Here is a 14,905-nt window from a genome sequence, read left to right as displayed (position 1 = left end):
ATTGTACAATGTGTACAATGGGGTTAAATTGAAATTAAAATTAAATAACACTTAAGTTAATTAATTTCAAAATTCAAATTTTTAAAAAATAAAAAAACCCATCCTATAAAACAAATCTATTCTCACTTATTAGTATCAAAGCTCTCTCCCTCAAACCCTAATCCCTCTTCCCCAAACATCCAACGCCGTGCCGCCTTACCCTGCTCCTAACAACTTGACGTGCCTTTTCTTCGCGCCATTACCACGCCGTGGCGGCACCGACCAGACTTCCGTCACCCACGTTCTCATTGCAGACCGCCGCAGCCACTGCCATTGATGCAGGAGCCCACGTGAAGGACAGCACCATGCCGTCATGGCACCGCGCCATCGTTCGGGGACCACTCGCCCTTCCTCTGTGACGGAATCAACCGCAGCCACTGCCGTTCATGAACACTCGCATCCTCCCAGTCGCGATCGGAGGAGCCGCCACCACTCTGTCCCCCTTTCACTCGCGATTCGCAGTTCACCGCCGCAGCCCCCTCTCCTTGCAGTTCGCAGATCGCTGCCGCAGCCCTCCTCCCCTCGCAATTGCATCATCGTCGATCGTTGCCGCATTCCAAAAGGTCCTCATTTCTCCTTTTTTTTTTTTTAGAATTTTATGAAATTTTATGAAGCACTAAGTTGGATGTTCATTCTCTATTAAATTTGACATGGTTTGATGCAACTTCCTTAACTTTCAATCCTAATAATAATAATAATAATAATAATAATAATAATAATAATAATAATAATAATATAATTGCAACCAAATTCCTTAGCTTTTCTGTACGGTGTGTATATTGAGTTTCGAAACCTAAATTATTATAGCATAAAGCTTAGTTTTAAGGGAAATAATATAATGTTTGATCACATTAAAACACTTTCTTGAGCTAACTCTCCCCTGATTAGGACTTAGTTTTGACTTAGGCATAAAAATCAATCAAATAATTAATCTTCATAGTAATTACCTATGAAAAATTAAAGAGTTTATCATCGTGTTTCTGTTTTATATGCTGTGCATGTTAGTTCTTCAATTTGGGCCAAAAATAATACCAAAAAGAATAGAGAGTTTCAATAAATAAGCGTATGTTTTTATGGGATGGCAGGGCCCTTATGCTTATATACATCTTCATAGCTTTTCATTTCATTTTCATTACTTTTGATCGGCAGGTGATAATATCTGTGCATATCAAGTTATATAGGTCTCTTCCTACTGTATTGTAACGGCCTAACTCCTAGCATTAGATCATACCAATTTGTTTTTCCTAAAACCTGATGAATGAGTGTGGTATCTAATTTTCTCCATCAAATAGGTAAGGAAGATCGAAAGCAGCAGAATCGTTCTTCAGTTTGCGCTCCTGTTTGATGTGATTAATCTTTTGGTAGTCATCATTTGTAAAGTGAAAAATTAAATATATCTAAATTTTGTTTCATTCTCGCTTTGTTGTAGCTCTTCATTGCAAAAGTCACACCTTGATCATACAACCATCTAAGACTTACCTATAACCAATTCAAATACATTACATCATTAGATAGTTCGAGTTAAGTTGTAAATGGTTCTCTCTCTCTCTCTCTCTCTCTCTCTCTCTCTCTCTCTCTCTCTCTCTCTCTCTCTCTCTCTCTCTCTCTCTCTCTCTCTCTCTCTCTCTCTCTCTATATATATATATATATATATATATATATATATATAAACTCAAAATTGATTAATTATTTTTCTATTTATTTATTTTTTTAACCTGAGCAACTGTTTTACCATGAGCATGTGCAATTTGCTTGAGCAATTCACTGTCCATAACATCGTTACTACCCCAACGGGCTCCTTTAGCTCCAATGGTTCTTTTTCATGTAGAGAAGCATAGATATATATTCTAGAATTTAATTTTGATATACTCTCAGTGTAAAGTAGTCTTAATATAGGCCAAATGTTCATTTTACTAAGTAAGTCGATAGTTATTTTCATTCTAATTTGGATGTTTATTTGATTTGGATTGAATTTAATATAATTTTGCCTGATTAGAAGAATTTGTTAAAAAATATTGTGAGCATGGTGCCTATTATAAATTGAAATTTTACTAACATACTTAATTCTGTTTAAGTTAGTCATTTTCTTGGAGGTTTATATTGCCGATATTTATGTCATAGTACCATATGTCACTTAATTTCTTTGGTTGATTTTTTTTTTGTTGTGTTCGATTGCAGGTCGTGGAAGTGACGGACATGACTGAGCTAGAAACTGATGAGACGGGACTTAGTCATATTGTAGAATTGGATTTAGTGTACCATGCATTGAATTCAAGTATGCTTGGAGTTGTTGCAGTTAGATATAAGTGATTAAGTTATATCATGGTTATGTGACATTTAAATTTATAAAACAAATACTAAATTGTATTTTTCTTTAGCCATTTAAACTAAGTCGGACGTTCATTTTACCATAATTGCAGACGGTTCTTTCCATTTTAAAGTAGATGATTATTTTGGGTATATTATTTGTCTTTTACTTGATTTTTTGCATTTTGTTTGCACATGCCCCGCAAGTTGAATTAGATTTAGTTTAATTTGATTGAATTCAAACTGGGTTTTAGTTATGCCATTTAAATATGATGCACGAGTGGTATTTTTGGTCAATTGCTTAGTTGTTTCTTATCAACTAATGTGGATGTTCATTTTACTGTGTATGCGAATTGTTCATTTCCTTTTAGAGTGGATGTTTATTTTGGGTATACCATTTGTCCTTTACTTAATTTTTTGGTTTTTGCATCCTCATGCTCTGCATTTTTCTTTTGTTTTATGGTTTTGGAATTATAGATTAAAATACGATTCTTGTAAACATTGATATTAACTTGAAAAACAAATAAAGACTTAATTTAAAATTAAAAGAATTTTTTTATTACATAACATTTACACGAGATATATAACTTATAGTTTAGAGAAATACTAGAAAGACAATAGTTAGTCATCAATATTTAAAAGTGTGTTAACATAAGAAGAATCTTCAAAAAATGCTGCATCATGATGACAGTATTAAGCTCTTAAAGGCTAAGTTAAGGATGCTTGTCAGGAGCTCCCTACTTGTAATCTTTCTCCAACATTTAGCTGCTAGAGATTGTACCTATGATCCTTCTTTCTCTTTTTTGATCTTTAATTTTGTAACCCATACAATAGTTGATGTGCACTGAAAAATAGGAACACAGCTCAATTTTCAGGCATATCAATTATTAGTGTGTAACAAGAACTCATTAACCCCAAGTTTTAAAAGATAATCAACAATCTATGGAAAAAATCTTAACCTCAAAAAAGCATAACTAAACGATTAACTAAATAATTGCTTTCACTATAACCAATAAAATAGAGTGAAACTCAATTCCAACACAAAAAAAAATGAACATATGCATACATAGTAAAATGAACATCCGCTTTAGTTAATAATAAACATCTAACAAATTACTCAAAATTTCATCATTGTACCATATTTAAATAGCCTAACTCAAACCCAACTTTAATTCAAGAAAATATAAACAAAGTCTAATCCAATTTTTCTCCATTACTCCAAAACCACTTAACAAAAGAAACTAGTGGAGCATGTACATGCATAATTCAACAAATCAAGCAAAAGATCAATACTATAAGTAAAATAAGCATCCACTTTTTAAATAAACGAACTATCTGCATACATAGTAAAATGAACATCCACTTTAGTTGATAATAAACATCTAATAAATATTAAGAACTTTTATTCAATTATTACATTCTTAATTAAAATCTAATGCCACCACCAACAGCACAAACAGACAGCATATATGCTACTACATAAGGTCTTCTTTTGTTATTATATGCATGATGTGTTGCTAGTAATTAGAAAGAAGCTAAGTCATAATTGGATGCATGCTAAAAGAAATGTAGAATACCACTTCTATATTATGCTGCTTATTTTTGGTAAAAGTCTCTTCCCTCCTTGTTTTATTATTTAAGAAAAATGCTTAAATTTCCAATATATGTAATTAATGTTGTATTTTTTCTATTTAGGAATCGAATCATATCCTCTCTATGATTAAATAAACTAATTTAACACCAAATAAAAGAAAATTAATCTCTTTATGTGATATGTTCACAATAAAATTAAAGTAAGACGTATGTGTGATAGTAAACATCTAACTTGAACTTCTTCAAACTAAATAAACAGTTAATATAATTAGCATCATATATGTACTAAGATCAGAAAAGCAGTCACCATCAAACAACAACTCGTTCAAACAAGGTGACAATGTACTAAGATCAGAAAAACAGTCATCATCATGAAAATCGACCATCCAAAAGTATGGTAAAGTAACCAACCTATTCGCATTTTAACTCATCATGTGTACAACAAGATATTCGCAAAGTCAAAACAAAGCATACTTCTAAAATCAAGGCAACAAAGTTATATTGAACTATGATCAAATAGAAAAAGAAGACCTGTTTCCAATTTAGAGACTTAATTTAATATGAAGCGCGTCTTCATGAAAACGGATACTAAGAATGCTGTTATGATATGAACACTATTAAAAATATGAAAAATAAATACTCCAGTGTTTTATATTTTTACTATTTGCACCCAATGATATCTCTCCAAGACAAAATAAACACTAAAACAGTACTCATTCCATATATTCTTTCTCAAGCTACTTTATTAGAACTTAGCGTTCAAAACTCAAAACACAAGAAATAAATTCTATATAATATATATGACACAGTAAACAACTAAAGTTTCATTTCTATTGTATTCAACTACAAACATGTTTTAAATTTTACTAAGGTCTATGCTCTAACAAGAGAAAGGAGTACAACTCTCATTATTCTCCTCTTAAAAACGGAACATCAATTGCAACTTTTCAAAATCTAAACATAAGTGCAACAAGCAAGGAAAATTAAAAAAAAAGGACCAAAAAACATAATAGTTAGGAAGGCTCAACATAGTACTATGGCAGTTGTTAACTCTTCTTTCCAGATTCGGAAAAAAAGTCATACAGAACTCAGCAACTCAAAAGTAAAAAGGAAAAAAAACCTTTTTTCCCTTTCCCCAACAAGAAAGTTATCACATACAAGGAAAAAACCTTTTTTCCCCTTCGGCGCTGATGGGGGTTCCAGAACACGCCGGGAAGCTGTGGCCCGGTGTTCAGCCGTGACGTTTCGCAGCAGTTGCTTCCTGCAAGGGCGGTCGCGCGCGTCGGAGGCTCTGTGTCAGGTGGCAACTCGGCGGGGGATGTTCAGCTGTGACAGTGCGCAGCGACTGCTGCCAAGAAGGGAGGACGGACGCGGTGTGGGTTGGCTCCCTGAAGTGCTGATCGGCACGGACGCACGTTGCAGGTCACGCAGAGGCTGCGGGGACGGGATGTTCTTTGTTTAAATGGCTAAAGAAAAATACAATTTAGTATTTGTTTTACAAATTTAAAAGTCACATAACCCTGATATAACTTAATAACTTATATCTAAGTGCAACAACTCCAAGCATACTTGAATTCAGTGAATGGTACACTAAATCCAATTCGACAATATGACTAAGTCCCGTCTTATCAGTTTTTAGCTCAGTCACGTCCATCACTTCCACGACCTGCAATTGAACACAACAAAAAAAAATCAACCAAAGGAATTAAGTGACATATGGTACTATGCCATAAATATTGGCAATATAAACCACCAAGAAAATGACTAACTTAAACAGGATTAAGCATGTTAGTAAAATTTCAGTTTATAATAGGCATCATGCAACAAATTCTTCTAATAAGGCAAAATTATATTAAATTTAATCCAAATCAAATAAACATCAAAATGAGAATGAAAATAACTATTGACCTATCTAGTAAAATGAACATCCGGCCTATATTAAGACTACTTTACACTGAGAGTACATCAAAATTAAATTCTAGAACATATATCTATGCTTCTCTTCATGAAAAAGAACCATTGGAGCTAAAGGAGCCCGTTGGGGGGTAGTAACGATGTTATGGACAGTGAATTGCTCAAGCAAATTGCACATGCTCATGGTAAACAGTTGCTCAGGCTAAAAAAATAAATAAATTGAAAAAAATAATTAAAGTTGTGCATCAATTATATATATATATATATACTTAACTTGAACTATCTAATGATGTAATGCATTTGAATTGGTTATAGGTAAGTCTTAGATGGTTGTATGATCAAGGTGTGACTTTTGTAATGAAGAGCTACAACAAAGCGAGAATGACACAAAATTTAGATATATTTGATTTTTCACGTACAAATGATGACTCGAACTATCTAATGATGTAATGCATTTGAATTGGTTATAGGTAAGTCTTAGATGGTTGTATGATCAAGATGTGACTTTTGTAATGAAGAGCTACAACAAAGCGAGAATAAAACAAAATTTAGATATATTTGATTTTTCACTTACAAATGATGACTACCAAAAGATTAACCACATCAAACAGGAGCGCAAACTGAAGAACGGTTCTGCTGCTTTCGATCTTCCTTACCTATTTGATGGAGAAAATTAGATACCACACGCATTCATCAAGTTTTAGGAAAAACAAATTGGTATGATCTAATGCTAGGAGTTAGGCCGTTACAATACAGTAGGAAGAACTTATATAACTTGATATGCACAGATATTATCACCTGCCGATCAAAAGTAACGAAAATGAAATGAAAAGTTATGAAGATGTATATAAGCATAAGGTCCCTACCATTCCATAAAAACATACACTTATTTATTGAAATTCTCTACTCTTTTTGGTATTATTTTTCGCCCAAATTGAAGAACTAACATGCACAGCATGTAAAACAAAAACACGATGATAAACTCTTTAATTTTTCACAGGTAATTACTATGAAGATTAATCATTTGATTGATTTTTATGCCTAAGTCAAAACTAAGTCCTAATAAGGGGAGAGTTAGCTCAAGAAAGTTTTTTAATATGATCAAACATTATATTATTTCCCTCAAAACTAAGCTTTATGCTGTAATAATTCAAGTTTAGAAACTCAATATACACACCGTACAGAGAAGCTAAGGAATTTGGTTGCAGTTATATTATTATTATTATTATTAGGATTGAAAGTTAAGGAAGTTGCATCAAACCATGTTAAATTTAATAGAAAATGAACATCCAACTTTGTGCTTCATAAAATTTCATAAAATTCTGAAAAAAAGGGAAAAATGAGGACATTTTGGAATGCGGCAGCGATCGACGACGATGCAATTGCGAGGGGAGGAGGGCTGCGGCAGCGATCTGCGAACTGCAAGGAGAAGGGGCTGCGGCGGTGAACTGCGAATCGCAAGTGAAAGGGGGACGGAGTGGTGGCGGCTCCTCAAATCGCGACTGGGAGGTCGCGAGCGTTCGTGAACGGCAGTGGCTGCGGTTGATTCCGTCACAGAGGAAGGGCGAGTGGTCGCCGAACGATGGCGCAGCGACGTGACGGCATGTTGCTGTTCTTCGCGCGGGCTCCTGCGTCAATGGCCGTGGCTGCGGCAGTCTGCAACGAGGACGGGGTGACGGAAGTCTGGTCGGTGCCGCCGCGGCATGATAACGGCGCGAAGAAAAGGCACGTCAAGTTGTTAGGAGCAGGGTAGGGCGGCACGGCGTTGGATGTTTGGGGGAGAGAGATTAAGGTTTGAGGGAGAGAGCTTGAATACTAATAAGTGAGAACATATTTGTTTTATAGGATGGGTTTTTTTATTTTTTAAAAATTTGAAATTTGAAATTAATTAACTTAAGTGTTATTTAATTTAAATTTTAATTTAACCCCATTGTACACATTGTACAATACATATATTGGCTCCTCATACTTTTCCTTATAATACATAGAACTAGGGGTGGCAAAGCGGGCCGGCTCGCCCCAACCTGTCCCGCCCCACTTAGGCCCGCACCATAAATGGGGCGGGCTGGTCCGCTCCGCCAACTAAAGTGGATTCAAAATGCTAGCCCGCCTCGCTTTATGGTGGATTGGCAGGTCGGCAGGCTAGCCCGCTTGATTTTTTTTTGAAAAATAAAATTTATTAAAAGTAATAAAAAAATAATAATTAAAAAATTAAATACAAATAAAAAATAGTCAAATTATAATATAATTTTTTTATTATCTTTTTTTTAATTTTTAACTTCAATAAAATTGTTCAAAATAATATTTATCAATAGAACTATCTTTATTTTAAAAAAATAAGTCACATAATTTAAGCATATATCTAAAGTTATAAAATAAAATAAATAAAGTTAATAACTAAAAGAAGAATAAAAATAAAAATAAAAAATGTTTTAAAATTATATAATTATTAATTTTGTAGTAGTAATCACTCTTTTATTTAATAAAAATAAAAAAATAAAAACGTTGGCCCGACCGCTCCGCAAAACGCACAAATTTGACGGTGCGAGTTTGACGAATTTTTTTAATTTGACGAATTTTAAAATCTAGCCCGATCAACTTTTTTAGCGGATCGACCCGATGGGTTCGACCCGTTTTGCAACTCAACATAGAACCACTTATATATATATATATATATATATATATATATATATATATATATATATATATATATATATATATATATATATATATATATATGGGTCCATCTAGTGTATAGATGTATTTTGGTACAGATTTACAGATTTTTGTTTTTATTTGGTTTAAAAGCGTATCACTAAAAGTGTTGCTTAAAGAGAAAGTGTTACCCTTAATCGTTAACTTGGCTCTGATACCAATTTTTAACTCTTTTATGTTTATAATGTGTATAGATTTGAAGATGTTGAAAAATTTTTATTATTACTAGTATTTATAATTCTGATATCATTTTTATAGTTTTTTAATCTTGTTTTAGTTTATAATATTCTTTTTTGCATGGATTATTGTTTATAAAATCTTTTATCTGTTTGTCTTTTTCTTTAATATATTTTTTCAAATCTTCAAAAACTTCTTTTATCTTTTTAATTTTTCAACCTCATTCTCCATTTTTTCTTTCAACAGCTTTAATTCTTTTAAGTCATAATATGGTTTTCCAGGCATTTATAAATTTTTTAAGTTTAACTCCAACTTGTTTATATTTATTCTTATTTCTATCCTTTTTATTATAAGGTCATCAATTTCGATCTGAAGATTATTTAATTCCTTTTTATACTCCTTTATTTTACTTTTTAATTTTTTCGTTCTTTTTCTTTTTATTTTATTTTCTAGTCTTTCAATCTTTGTATGCTTCATTATTTATTTTAGAATTTCTGCAAATTCTATCATTGCTTCATCACTTTTTTCTAGAGATTCTATTAATTTTTCTAACTCTTCAACTTCTCTTTTTAACTTGTCATAGATTATTTTTAGAGCTTTAAATGCTCTTTGATTTATTCCAGAGAACTGCAAATAATTCAAACGATTTTCTCTTTTAAAGAGCTCTTGTTTCTTATCTTGATAAGTTACATATATTTCTTCTTTATTTATTGTCATAATTTAGTATTTAGGGTTTCATTTAATTTTTCGACCTTTTTTGTTAATTCTTTTATTTCAGAATCTTCTTCTTTAATATTTAACTTAGATAAACTTAAGGGACTATTAATTTTAGATTCTCTTATTTGAAAATTTGATGAAACCAATTTTCCTGATGGTTCTTTTAGTAATAGAACTGAGTTTTCAATAGCTTTATATTTTGGTATTTCTGTTTTTACAATTTTCTGAAATAATTCATCGACATAAATTCTTTCTCTGTTTTTAAATATTATACTATGATGGCTATTTGTTAAAGCATAATTTATTGCATATGTAATTGAAAATGGTTCATCATCTTGTTCCATTAGATTCTTTCTATGAAATTTATAAGCCAAACTTATAGATCTTCCAAGATTTTCAGTTGATAAAGGTATAGCAAATCCAAGATGGGCATTAAATTTAACATTTACGTTTGCCAAATTTCCATGAACAATTCCAATTATTTGATCTATTGGGTCATCAGTAATTCTTTTGTCACAGATTGCTAAACTTATTGGTGAATTAATTCCTTTCATATATGTAGATTTAATTAAGACTTGTATAGTACTAATATGAATCCATCCAATTTTAGATCTTTTTTGTTGATCCTTAATTTTCTCAATCTGTTTACTCAATTCTTCATTATTTATCAAAGCTATTTCAAGTTCTCCATTGGCAGATTTTATTTTTATAGGAGCTTCAAGTTGAATTTTTCCATAGTATATTATATTTTTTCTGTTAAAAACTTCTTTTAAAAGATTTTGTTTATTAAAATTTTCATTTGATTTGAGATTTAATTCTGTTTTTAGAACAGCCTGCTTTTCATTATCTAATAAAGCAGTTAATCTATAATAATCAGATTCTTCTGTTAATTCTAAACTTTCTAAATAATTCATAATTGAAAGACTAGAATGAAGATGTACCTTTCTGGAGAAAAATTTCCTTTATTCAGTATATTTTACATAAGGGATTTTATCTCCAGAGGGGAGATTGTAGATACTAACTCCAGAGGGGAGTTTAGAACTATTTTTCCCTAAGGGGATTCTTCCTCAGACTATAGAATCGCCTCAGCAGCTTCCTCCTTGCTCTCCTAGCATATGAGTACTCTTAGCCTCCTGCTTTCTATTGTCTGATGCCTTTACAATTGCCTAAGCAGCCTATTTATAATAGTTGGGTTTGATGGACAATTCCCATCCTTACCCTTCTTATGACATCATTGCTTACGTCATTGTTTGTTCTCTTTCACCAGCTACATTGTTGGTGCTCTATGACCTAAGTGCTTACGTCACTATGCAATAATGTTGAGAGATGCTTAAGATGTGCTGTCCTCTTCTTTTATCATGTGACCGTCAGATGTATTGTCTTCTTCCTTCATCATGTGAGTTGATTCCGTTTCATTATTGCTTTCTTCAGATAACTCTGAGGCACATAGCTGGCACTTGTGATCTTCTCTGTCTTTTATCAAATAGCAGAGATTCCTCTTTATCCCTTCAGGGAGCTTTTCCAAAAGTTCAGATAAGTTGTAGAATGCTGATTCAAATTCTACCAAGAGTCTCATCTCTCTTTCTTCAATTTTATTTCTTTTACTGGACACAAGCAGAGTATTTCTACTTTTATAATTAATCCTTGTGTGAGATTCCTTCGTTATTTTTTGAGTTCTTTCAAAGACCCTTGCTAATGTGCTGGCTAGCCTTCCTTCATGACTGTAAATTGTTAAATCTTGAATTTGATCAATTGGTTGAAAATTTCCTGGGAAGACGGACATGAATATTACTTGGTGTGCTGGAACCAAGCATTCTTCTTCTTCATTAAAAATAGGTTGAGTGTTTGTAAATTTTAGGGATATATCCCTTGGATTTACATTGTCAATCATATTTTTAAATCTCTTTACTGCATCAACGAATCCTGCAGGAAACTCACTAATAATTTTTAGATCATTAAAAATTAAGATTGTATCAATTAATCCATACTGGAAAAACTGATAGGTGTCAGATGGGGAAGCATCTGGAAATATAACCAGCTTTGTTAGCTGTTCTTTGGCAACAGGATAATATCCCAAAATTGTCCTTTTTTCTTCAGTCCAATTCAGGACTATGTTAAGGGTTTCTCTGAGATTAGATCTACAGACCCTTTTCTTTTCCTTGATTTCAGCCCTTGTAGGAATGTTTCTTATTATCCCTGTTCTCTGGGTTTGAATTGGAGCTTTATCTGCTCTTTTTAGGGTTTGCTCTGGATGGAGAGCTTCATATTCTTTGAAGGATTTCTTTGCCTCTTCCAGTGTTAGGAACCCTCCTTTATGAATTATCTTTGACTGGTGTGTGAATGGTGCTGCTTTTTCCCAGGCATCATATACTCCTTTCATGGGGCCATTATAAATTACATAATATTTTTTATCTTACATAATATTTTTTATCTTGGGTGGATTTTTTAATGATTTCAGCAATTGTTTTATTTTCTGAAATTTTTTCTTCACCTGATTTGTCAACCATGCTTAGCTGGCTGAACTCTGATGTTTCTGCTTGTTGTGTTGATTTCATTGCTTCGATGGTCTTCTTGAGGGATTGGATCTGTGTCCTTATTTGCTGACAATGCTTGCATTTTTCGAGCTCTTGCTCATATTTTTGAATTTCTTGATCTAATGCGTTGTAGACGAACTCCATTCTCTTGTTAATGTATCTGCAATAACATTTTTGTCACCCTTAATATATTCAATTTTTATTGGATATTGTAACAAAAATAATTGCCATCTTACCAATCGTCCATGATTATAATCAACTTTTAAATTATATCGTATGAAACCTGTTAGGTAGCTTGAATCTGTCCTTAATGTAAATTCTCTTGGTAGTAAATCAATTTTCCATTTCTTAAGAGATTTAATTGCTGCTAGAGTTTCCTTTTCATGAGTGGTATATCTCTGTTCTGTTGGAGTAAAAGTTCCTGAAATATACCTGCAAAGTAATTCCTTTAGGGAATCTTTAGAATCTAATGATTCTTTTCCTTGTTCCAAACTTTTTATAGCTTTCTTAGCTTTTAGACATCCTAACCATGTTATGTCTGAAGCATCTGTTTCTACTATTAAGTAGTCATTTTCTTCTGGAATATAAAGTTCTGGAAGTTTTTCACATAATTCTTTAATCCTTTGAATTTGCATACTATCTTTTTCATCCCATTTTCATTCTTTTTTCGTACTTATTTTTGGAAATAAGCTTTTAGTGTATTCTGTTATATTCTTTAAAAATCCTTGATCAGAAATATAATTTATACATCCTAAAAATCTTTGTAATTGTTTTCTATCTTCTATTTTATTAGGAAATAAATTTACCTTTTCTAGGACATTTGGTTGAAGTTTTAGCTTTCCTTAAGTAGATAGAATTAATCCAAGAAACTCTATTTCTTGTTTTGCTATTCTTGCTTTCTTTTTGCTAAGAACTAATCCTTTTTCTTTACATCTTTCTAAAACTATTAGTAATTTTTGAAGATGATCTTCTCTATCCTGTTTTGTAAAAATTAGTATATCATCAATATACACTAAAACAAATTCATTTAACTCTTTTAGATTTTCTTCCATAAATCTTTGGTAAATACCTGGGGCTTGTTTTAATCCGAATGGTAATACATTCCATTCATAGAGTAACACACTTGTTGATTCTTTTGTTGGGCAAGTAAAAGCAGTTAATTTCTTTGTTTCTTCGTCTAAACGAAGCTGCCAATATCCTGATTTTGCATCAAGAGATGAAAACCAAGTTGCTCCTTTGATTTTTTCTAAAATAGAATCTTTTCTTGGAAGTTTATGAGCATCACCAATAGTTGCTTCATTCATCTTCTTATAGTTAATAACCATTCTTCGTTTTCCGCTTTTAATTTCATTATTGTTTTCGACATAAAAGGCTGGAGCCGCATGAGGACTTTTACTTAATCTTATAATTCCTTTTTCCAAAAGATCTCTACATTCTAATGAAAACTCTTCTCTATCTCTTGCGGAATAAGGAATTTTATTTGGAACATTTATCTCTTTTGTAGGATCTTTTAATTTAATACTTACTAATTCGTTATTTGTATTTTTAACATCTAAAGGATTTTCAGCACAAATTTCATCCAAAAGTTCTTCTATCTTTATTTTAAGACTATTTTTTGGGATATTTATCTGAAAGTATAAATTTAAATAACATGTCTCTAATATAGAAAATATTTTAAATTTTAAGATCTTATCTATAGTGGTAGTTGGTATTTTTATACGTTTTGATTTTTGATTTATTGAAGAATCGTGTGGTGCTTTTAAAACTATATATGTTAATTCTTGAATGAATGGATGATATAGCTTTAAAAAATTATTTCCTATGATAAAATCCATTCCAGAGTCTAACATATATATAGATGGAACAATGAACCTATAATTTTGAATAAAAATTTCAACCATCTCTGCTTTTTGGTTAATTTTATGTATTGATTTGTCAGCTATTCTAACTCTTAATGGTTTCTTTAATTTTTTCCAATCAAGTTTTATGTTTGAACTAGCAAAGCATTGCGTTGCTCCAGAATCTATGAAAGCATTTATAAACTTTTCTGTTATTTTTATAGTAATAAATGTAGCATTATTACTCAGTCTCTGAGTCTGTTTCCGAGACATATTCAAAAATATAGTCTAAGTTATCATCAGATTCTTCTAATGGTTCCATGAAACAGGACTTAGCAATTTCTATTTGTTTAGTAAGATCCTTTTTATCCTTCTTTTTCGGACATTCATTTGCATAGTGTCCTTCTTCTTGGTAATACCAACACTTACAATTTTCTTTTTTATTCGGGCAATAATCACTTTTTTGTCTTTTATTTTTATTGTTATTTCTTTTTCTAAAATACCTCTTTTTTCTCCAGTTTGGATAGTATTTTCTTTTTCTAAATTGATATTTTCTTTTTCTTTGAAAATTTTTATTAAGACCATATTTTTGAGGTATCTCTTCATTATCCTGACAGCAAATTCTAATTATATTTGCAAATCTTTTTTGAGTTGCTTCTTGCATACAACGTTCTTTTATTTCCTCTCTTATTGCAGAGGTTGCTCCACCAAAATTATTTTCAATTGTTCCTCTATTTATTTCTCTTATAAATCTTCCCATAATAAATTCATTAGTAGGATATGGAAGTTTTGTTATATACATACTAAGATAATGATTTTTATCTTCTTCTTTTAATTTGTAATAATGTATTCTATATTCACATATATAAGACTCCACATTACATAGGTCATATATCTGAATGTTAGCTAAATGATTTTTTGCTTCTTGATATTCTTTATTATAGACTTCTTGTTTATGATCTATAATATTTTTTCCAAAAAATTCTTTATATAGAATCATCATTATATATAATATCTTATCATAAGCTGTTGTTTTTGTTGCTAATTCTTCTATTATTTGGTTTTCTATTG

At 31.5% G+C, this 14,905-nt stretch overlaps 1 long non-coding RNA gene across 1 annotated transcript; it reads left to right on the top strand.

The window, feature by feature from the left end:
• The first annotated feature begins 134 nt into the window (after positions 1 to 134).
• LOC112755377 (uncharacterized) lies at positions 135 to 2,499 on the top strand. The gene is made up of 2 exons (XR_011874602.1): positions 135 to 602; positions 2,218 to 2,499. It is a non-coding gene; the product is annotated as an uncharacterized lncRNA (long non-coding RNA).
• The last annotated feature ends 12,406 nt before the right edge of the window (positions 2,500 to 14,905 follow it).

This window comes from Arachis hypogaea, chromosome 16, assembly GCF_003086295.3.
Source record: "Arachis hypogaea cultivar Tifrunner chromosome 16, arahy.Tifrunner.gnm2.J5K5, whole genome shotgun sequence".
In the NCBI taxonomy this organism is placed as follows: domain Eukaryota; kingdom Viridiplantae; phylum Streptophyta; class Magnoliopsida; order Fabales; family Fabaceae; genus Arachis; species Arachis hypogaea.
Note: the sequence above shows the minus strand (reverse complement) of the source record. Positions and strands in the feature narration are given on the sequence as shown.